Raw genomic sequence first — 10,000 nt, 5'->3', positions numbered from 1 at the left:
GTACTACTCTTTCTGATTTTTTATTATCCTCCAGCAAAGAAAGAGTCTCTCATACTTTTATTATAGGTTTTTATACCTCGTACCTCATGGGTCAGAGTCTAACCAAAGAAGAAGTTGAAACTTTTTCCTGTAGATGTCACTGTATGCAGTCTTCAAATGACTGAACAAATGGTACTTCCTACTCTCTACAATTCATCCTTTTGTTGTCTTGGATGAAAAATGTTTAAGATCAAACAAAAGACTCCGTTTGTCTGCGCTGTTACCTTGAGGGAACCTCCACCCCATTCTTTCTTTATAAATGTCATCATATGTCGTAAAGCTTGTATTGCTATATATTTCGTATTTCTCTGATGAATTAGAGCCTACACAATAAACATCATCTTCAAAATAAATGTTTCTTTTGCATGTATACACAGACAATATCCGTAGCGGTGTTTATTCATTCATGGTGTTCTGCCCAAGGTCTGCTCTTTCACTGCAAATCCAGCATTCTCCAGTCTTTCCTATTTTCCCCTTTTGTCTCCTCATAACACAAAAATTAAACGGTATATCATCTGTATTTTTCTTACGAGTTTAAATTCAATGTGCTGTAGGCTACATGGCATGACGGCATTGACCTACAACAACCTGGGCAGAGGGACTTGTTCAGAATAACACAGCTTAATTTGTTACTCCCTGCCGGTTGTAGGGATCAGCATTACAAGTTCCCATAATTCATATTGCATTTTAAAATGCACGTTTTCCTGGAAAACTATTCAAAATATAGCAGAATGGTTTTTGACTTTTTTGTTACTCTTTACTCAAGAAATCACCCACCAGAATTATTGACATTACTTACTGTTCACCTTGTACAGGGACATCATTTTATTTTTACTAACATTTTTAATATTAACCTGGCTATACCTTTGGATTAATGGTTCAGAGACGGAAACACCGTTTGCTACCCCCTTCCACGACTGGAGTTCGATAAAATAGAAACAAATCACTTTACTAAGTATAGGAGGGAAGAAAAGTAAGTTCATCCAGTTACGTAAAGTAGGAGATATCGTAATTTTGAGTTTGATAATTTTCATTAGGTTTTCGTTTAATCAAAATACAGTACAGTATTAACAATAAATGTTTTTACTCACGAACTGAGTTATCCATGCGAACGTATTCATTATGCAGTGTATATTATAGTCTGCAGCACATTAGCGTACAATATAGTGAATGAAGTTAAATTAAAAAATAACCATAATATGGATATTTAAACACATTTTTGAAAATGGTGGCCGTTCATTTAGATACAGGTTTCAGTTCTTTTGTGCATATTATCGCACTATAGACTATTGCATCTAATTCCAATTACCAGTTTCGTCCTTCGTACTAGTAACTCATGTTGAAATAATTCTATACCTATTTTATAAAAGAGTACCTTACGTACTGTAAATTCAATCTTCACCTCAGTCCGATCCGCACAAATAAAAATTACTCAGACATGCTATCTACTGTATTGTCCGTCCAAGTGGTTATGACGCAGGATCGTAGAAAGGGGGCAAATCACGTGACAGTTAATTACTTTTATTTAAGTTATTTTAAACAGTTGCGGGTGGGGGAAATCGGGATGCGACGTTGACAAATGGACGACAGTACCTGTGCGAAAATAGGATTCAATATTGAAAGCTCTTTCGTCACTGGAAAACGCGAACATATTTTTGGAACGTACTATACTCACTAACTCAATACTGTTTGTGTTTACTACGACCTTAAGGCGACTTTGACTGTGTACGCTTGGTTTTGTGAGGACAGTTGGAAGTTTACTAGTAGAGGGGATGGGAGTGAATTACATTAAAAAACTGAGGTACAATAAAAATTGAAGTAAAAATAAAATGATGTCTCTGTATAAAAATCCATATAAGTTCGATATATTACTGATTTAATGCTATATTAATCGTTAGACTAAAGATGAAGTTACATAGGAATTTTCAAATTGTATTGATTCTATCCATCCAAAGTGTTTAGTTATTTCCGCAACTAACAGCATATATGCGAACGTACTTAGATACATTGGTCACAATGGTAGGAGAAATTTTAACTACTAGCCAGCAGTATAGTAGAAAGAGGTGCAGGAACAGGGTGAACAGTACAGTATACCCACTACTAGCAAGAGGTATTGCCCATTTGACTTCCAATCAAAAAGTTTGTATAAGCAAGATAAATAATTATATTAACAAGATATTCTATTATCATAATTATAACATTATCAACAATTATTATAGTAATAGCAACAATATTATCAGTTTTGAAAAGGACGCCTTTGATTAAAATCGTTAAGGATTCGGAACAGAGAACGGCCAAGGAACATCTGGAGAAGAACTATCTATGATAATGCGAAGTAAATTGGGATATCATGTAATGAAGAGAAAATATTTGGATGTCCAATCACAGAAGCTTTTAAAGAAGAAAAAAAGTTAAATGCAGTGTCTCTAGGTGACTGACTTCTGTAACTTGCACGTGTAATACTGTTCTCCGACCAGGAGATCAACCGTAAAAGGAATGTGCTTACCAGTGGCGTAGCGTCAATGTAAGCTAAAAAGCTTAGCTTCCCCAGTTAATAATAATTTCATAATCAACCGGCAGTTTATGGAGAAAATTATTTATTAATTTTGATAGAATTTTTATTTACGCGTTAAATATTGTGATGCGGCAGCTCAGGACGATTTGTGATGCAGCAGTAAACAAGAAGCCTGCACACACCAGCTTCCAAGCAGACTGGTTTCTTCTGCGTAATCCACCCCGCAGATTTTCCATCCCTTTCTAACTAAACTACCCTAGTGTCAAGGCAACAAGAAGCTAGCTTTAACATTTAAAAATAAGTAGTTTCCGAGTTATCTCTTTTCGTCAGTTGTGTTCAGTTGAAGTGTTAGTGTGCATTGTGGCTGATGTAATAAATAATGAGCGAAATAACAGTTCCTGACACTAATTTACTTGAATTTTTTTTAGGACAATTGTATTACCAAGACTGACTTACGAACAAAAGTGTGATTTAAAAAACAAATGACCGACTCCGTTGCTGTCAATGAAGGACACAACCAAAAGACAGACGCATACTTACGTAATGTTACTAATATTGTGATTTTGTGAGCTAATCTTATACGTATACGTGTCTATTTGTTAAGAGATATGTGTAAACCGTGAAATCATATTTTACTACGTATCATTTGAGGTCATGCCTTATTGGTGTTACGATGTTCCAACCAATCTTCGACTGCTGACTTGAAATTGACTACTATTTATTTTAAGACTGTATTTTTGTAATACGTTTTCTCATATTGCATGAAAGACAACTTGAATTAGCTTCCCCTGCTCAAAATTTCATGCTACGCCACTGGTGCTTACTATTGCGTCATCTATTGGAACGAAGTAGATAGATAATATTACCGTTATAACGTCAATTTAAAAACCATACGCTCTCCTGCAAATGTTATTTCCAGTATGGAGAGATTAAAAGACCAGGAGATTAACAGTGATCTAATTTTGTCTAGGGTAGTATCAATATGTGTGTGCATCAATGTTATTGTTTGTGCTGTGAGAGCTAGCCAATACAGATACGAGTACCCACGTGTGTGACCTTATGACATCTTATGACATCAACATTCATTCACAGCATTATCCCGCTTCGTCTCAGTCCCCAAAGACTTTCTCGTGGTTGGAGTACAGTACGTTCTACTTGTGTTTCAATAGGTGACGCTCCTTGATAAAACTGAATAATTTAAAATTCGTAGTGTTGTAAACCACGCTAATTAAATAACAGAAATTTTATTAAACATTTTATATTTGTTTCCTAATTTTACACATACGGGATGCTTGAATGCACTGGTAAAACTTTCATGTTTATTTATTATTTTTTTAAAGAAAACTACATGACTTGGTGTTTAGCGAAAGAATTCGTTACCAAAAACCCATGTATGAATAGAGCCTTATATTTCGACATAATCACCCTGCTTTGCAACACTCTTGGTCCACCTGTTCACAACCTTGCGGATTCCCTTTTTTGTGTTGCCCGTAACCAACTTCGCATCACCTCTATTACCTCGTCATCACGTGCAAATCTTTGACCTCGCAAATGTTCATTCAAATTTCAAAACAAATTAAAGTCTGATGATGCCAAGTCCGGACTGTATGGTGATTTTTCAACACCTGAAATTTTAGAGCACGAATTGTGTCCATTGTATGTGTAGCCGTATGAAGACGAATTTTGTCCTTCGATTGTCTCTTACTTTCTGGTTCGTAATAGTGCATCCAGAAATCGTTTACGTACTGAATCTTCAGTTTCCTGTAGATTTCAGAAGGTTTCACCCTCTCTGACCACGAAAAACGTATAACACTTCTGGAGTGTAAGTGAATAGTAGAGTGGCCATTTTGTGAGAGCTGCTGCGCAGACGCATACTGCTCGATCGCCATGACACCTTTATGGTGTATTGCCAAGGAACCATTTTGTGTCCAGAAGCAGAAATTTTCATTGTGCATAAATCTCCATTAAATGTAGAATTAAAATTCCTTTTATTTAATTACTTGCCCTGATAGTTAATGTCAGTTTTAGCTTATACTGGGTGTTCAGTTCAAAGTGTGTCATAGCTCACTGCATGCCGTCATGTGGCTAGTCGTTGAGCCCAGAGAATTCAATCTTCCTACACTTCCGCAGAGGCGTATTACTTATGTGCCAGAGAAGTTGCCTAGCAAGTACGGCGTTCATTCTGAAGAGTACTTACGGATACGTACGGTAACTCCGGTAGTGGCAGGATTGTGAGCTGTTTGGAAACTCGTACTGAGTTGAGCTTTTTTCTTACTGTCGGGATATGTGGAGAGGGTTAAGACGATTACTTACGTATTTGTTGACATTAACTTCGACGGTCAACATGGACACGGAGCATTTGATTTGTGTTGTGGAATGTTGCCGTACGCAAAACACAGTTCGAAAGAGGTTATGATAGCACGCAGACTTTACAGACCGCCATCTGTTGCTACAACGTTCACGTTATACCGTACACGTTCTCAAGTTTAGATTGAACACCTTGATTAACAGGCAACTTTCTTTGACATAAAAGCTGAAACTCGCTTCAAATCGCTGACTCACTTTGAAATGAACACCCAGTAGTGCATAAAAATTCTTGACCTGAAGAAGATAATGATGATTACGATTGTGATGATGACGGCAATGAGGAAGAAGGGAAGGAGAAGAGGTTGAACATTAAAGGAAAGCAGGCGATAAAGTGTAAGTAATTTGAGGAGACTTGTCCTAGATTCCTTCTCCATCTGTCGGGGATCGAAGTAAAGTTTCCGTAGTGATGAGCAATTTCTGTGTCCTAAGTATTCATGGTAGGGAATGTTTTACATGTGTGAACCAGCCTTGATACGCGTGCTAATTTACACAGTATATCCTTCCCTGATCCTACAAAGCGGAATAGCATTAACTTTAACAAATTCCCATTTCGTTTGGACCTCGCAATACGAAACGAAAGGGGAGTGAATGTGGGAGAAACTAGAGTATTGCATTTACATTTGTATTGCTTGAAAATATTTAATAACAAGTTTTGATACTGGAAAAGGAAGAGTGTAGGGAAAGAGGCTTTCTTTCATGTGGCATTCATCCTGCTTGTGTTTCGCCTGTTTCTCTACTCTCATTGTCTCTGCTTATCTGTGAGAGAAGCTGCATTTATTGCTACTCCGCGACATCCTGACAGACAGACGGACGGGGAGTGTCTATCTTGCAAGCCAGTGAAAATTTAGAAACATTCTAGCTGTAGGCGTTCCTGCCATCGCCTCTATATTCGAAATGAAACCTTCTGGCGTTTCAGAGGGATAATTGACACTCTAAAGTTGTGAAACCTAGAGACATTATGAACGAAATGTGCAGTATATATGTTGGGGAATGTAGCTTGTAGTTTTTACTTCATAATATTTCCCATGTGTTTTCAACACACGCGTAGAGATGGTTGCCATCAACGGTGCGAAAATTATTGCTTGATATGAACAAGAAAAGGCATTCATGTTTGAAATAAATTTCCGAATATTCCCTAAAAATGTGTTAGATGTAGTCATATATATATAATATAATATAATATAATATAATATAATATAATATAATATAATATAATATAATATAATATAATATAATATAATCTGGAGAAAGTTACACAACGCAGAGCTGCACGCATTGTATTCTTCGCCTGACATAATTAGGAACATTAAATCCAGACGCTTGAGATGGGCAGGGCATGTAGCATGTATGGGCGAATCCAGAAATGCTTATAGAGTGTTAGTTGGGAGGCCGGAGGGAAAAAGACCTTTGGGGAGGCAGAGACATAGATGGGAAGATAATATTAATATGGATTTGAGGGAGGTGGGATATGATGGTGGGTAGACAGGATTAATCTTTCTCAGGATAGGGACCAATGGCGGGCTTATGTGAGGGCGGCAATGAATCTCTGGGTTCCTTAAAAGCCAATAAGTAAGTAATATAATATAATATAATATAATATAATATAATATAATATAATATAATATAATATAATATAATATAATATAATCTGGAGAAAGTTACACAACGCAGAGCTGCACGCATTGTATTCTTCGCCTGACATAATTAGGAACATTAAATCCAGACGCTTGAGATGGGCAGGGCATTTGGCACGTATGGGCGAATCCAGAAATGCTTATAGGGTGTTAGTTGGGAGGCCGGAGGGAAAAAGACCTTTGGGGAGGCAGAGACATAGATGGGAAGATAATATTAATATGGATTTGAGGGAGGTGGGATATGATGGTGGGTAGACAGGATTAATCTTTCTCAGGATAGGGACCAATGGCGGGCTTATGTGAGGGCGGCAATGAATCTCTGGGTTCCTTAAAAGCCAATAAGTAAGTAATATATAATATAATATAATATAATATAATATAATATAATATAATATAATATAATATAATATAATATAATATAATATAATATAATATAATTTGAACTGGTAATGGAAATTACGGGAAAACGGCTGAACGGATTTTAATGAATGACCCATCATTTTTAAGCTTGGCATCAAAGGATTTTCAGAAAAATAGTAACTTTCAGTGAAGCATTAATTTTCCTACATAATTTTCCTATTTTCCAAAATCCATCTTTCGTCAGTTTTGAGAACTAATTGCATTTCAGACTAAAACAAAGCACACACTGCAATAAACAATACGCTGTTACACGAAGCCCATGACCTGCAGGATTGCTGACATATTAAAGAGTACAAATTCAATTATTTATTAAAAACTTCAAGACTTGCTAAAAATAATTTACAGGTCTGATTCTGCGTTGTGTAATTTTCTGAGTACAGCTTTGTATTGGATATTAAAATCTACAGAACTTGACGTGGTTTGATGACATTATTACCATTAGAAATGAAATATCATTATAGTTAATTCCTTCATGTTTATATATATATATATATATATATATATATATATATATATATATATATATATATAACTACAAAACTTGCGTAAGGTAATAATATTATTAAATATCAAATATTTTTATAGTTATTAATCATGTAGGATTGGGTCTTTTTCATATTACTTAATGGCGTACATACTTATATGCGTCATTCTCTTCAGTATTGGCTCGAGAGAGCGCAAAAATTACAGTTCCTAAGGAAAGACCAAAAGTATTACTTCTGATAAAATCAGGGGCCTACAAAATTTTGTACTCTCCCGATCATTTCAGCAAGATCTCTTAGCAGGATAAAATAATTTTACTCTCTACATTTCAAGCTCTACATGTAGCAGCTATACCAAGATATTATGTCTATTGTTCGAAAGCATAGCAAACCTGACTTTTTTCAACTTTCACCTACAATCTACAATGACCTGAAATAGTTATTGCTTTACTCCAACATGAAAAACCCATTGATCGTCCTGACATTGTTACTTGCGTTTTCGCGTTGAAACTAAAAAACTGAAGGTGGATAGGTTCAAGAAAAAGTATTTGGCATAATAAAAACCATTCAGAAGGAGTATGTTTCATTATTATGGAAGCAAATAACTTTCAAAATATCTGGTATATTTCATTGAAAATAAATCTGAAAAATTTTTATTTGAACGTCTAATGAACTTAGTTTGCAGCATTTGCTGCACAAGCCACTAATATAATATATATAATGTAATATAACGTAACGTAATGTAATGTAATATAATACAATATAATGTAATCTATATGATATGATGTGATGTGATGTGATGTGATATGATATGATATGATATGATATGATATGATATGATATGATATGATATGATATGATATGATATGATATGATATGATATGATATGATATGATATGATATGATATAATTATGTGATACAGAGTGATTCATATAAAACTCGTGATTTTAATTATGTGTTTATTTTAATAAGAAGGATGCTGGTACGTTTTTATTGCGTCTTAAATGTAGAGAACCTCTGGGAGATTACTTTGCGTTTACATTAAATGCTGGAAATGCCTTCCGTCCGCGTCAAGGCACAGCTGAACACGTCGTTCCATGTTTCTGGCCGTTCGCTGGAGCAATGCGTTGTCGATACCGTTGATTTCGCTTGTGATGTTCTCCTTCAGATTGTTAAAAGTCCGAGAGTGTGTAGCGTAGACTGTTCTCTTCATGTAACCCTACAGGAAAAAGTCTGGTGAGGTCAAGTCCGGTGATCTTGGTGGCCAAAAGTTCCGTCGGTTTCTAAGGACGTTCGGGAGCGACTGCAGCAGTCAACTGTAAGTCATTAAGGCGTCTGTCGCAAGAGACCGGTTACTCGTACTCAATGTGTCAGAGAGCTGCGAAGAAGGCTAGCTTAAAGCCGTATAGGTTGACGTCTGATCATGAGATGCTTGAGCCAGGTAAGGCTAACGAAGTGGAATATTGTCGTGGTTCCAGGTGACCATTGTTCAAAATCCTGGCATACTGTCCATTACATGGTTCACAGACGAGGCATGGTTTAACTTATGTGACTTTGTAAATTCACAGAACACACACATTTGGGCCTCATAACATTCACTGGGATTCATGAAACGCCTATGCACCCATTGAAAGCAGGAGTTTGGTGGGCACTATCAGCAGAGAAAATAGTGGATCCAATTTTTTTTTTCGACGGAACAGTGAACACTACACAGTACCGATGCATTTTCATGGAATTCGTTAAGAAACTATATGTTATTGAGCCGCGTCGAGTGTCGTATGAGTCCATGGCGCTGATGCAAAGTTTCTTTGAAGATCTCATCATCTCTAAGAACTTATGACCACCAAATTTTCACCCATCCCCTCCCTTAAACAGACTTGATTTTTTTTCTTACTGATTTGCATTAAATACTTATATTATAGCAGTCCAAAATGTTTTTTTTTTTTTTCGGTTACGAGAATTGATAATTAAAATTATGAAGTAAAAGATTAGCCATTTGTAATTAGTTTTAAGCATAATAATTGCGAAGTAACAGAAATTACAATGATATTGAATATTAATAATTACGAAAATATCCTATTATGGGAATCTTATCGAATTTACAAGATAGTGCTGATTCTATTTTATGTGGTAACCCACTCTGTTTAGCTATTAATTAGGATTTTATCTGAAATTTTTCAACCCTATTGGCAGTATTTGAAGCCACAAACCTTGGATACAAAGGCAAACAGGAGAACCACTCTTCCATTCTTATCAACAATGAAGGGAACAACAGGTGATAACTTAAATTTTGTGGCAAGCCATCTATATCCCTTGTGACTGCATCATACGGTAGAAACACAAGCTGTCGTCGTCATCCATCCTGATTATTTTTAAATTGTCGTTAGAGTCAGTCCTTCAAAGTGGCATTTCTGTGACGTATAATGACTCTGTCCTCGCCTCTCTTACAGAGGAAACGGTGGATAATAATATATCCATAAAAAATGCACCCGCAGCGTTCGCATGCTGCTGTGATATAAACACATATTAACTCACGTAAATA

The 10,000-nt window shown here is 36.0% G+C and overlaps 1 protein-coding gene across 1 annotated transcript in view; it reads left to right on the top strand.

Annotated features, from left to right (window-relative positions):
- The window catches only part of LOC138703093 (protein YIPF5-like), a 432,888-nt gene that overhangs the window by 271,674 nt on the left and 151,214 nt on the right, over window positions 1-10,000 (top strand). The window lies entirely within an intron of this gene.

This window comes from Periplaneta americana, chromosome 7 (assembly GCF_040183065.1).
Source record: "Periplaneta americana isolate PAMFEO1 chromosome 7, P.americana_PAMFEO1_priV1, whole genome shotgun sequence".
Lineage (NCBI taxonomy): Eukaryota > Metazoa > Arthropoda > Insecta > Blattodea > Blattidae > Periplaneta > Periplaneta americana.
The sequence above is the reverse complement of the archived record's forward strand: the minus strand, read 5'-3'. Positions and strand labels throughout refer to the sequence as shown.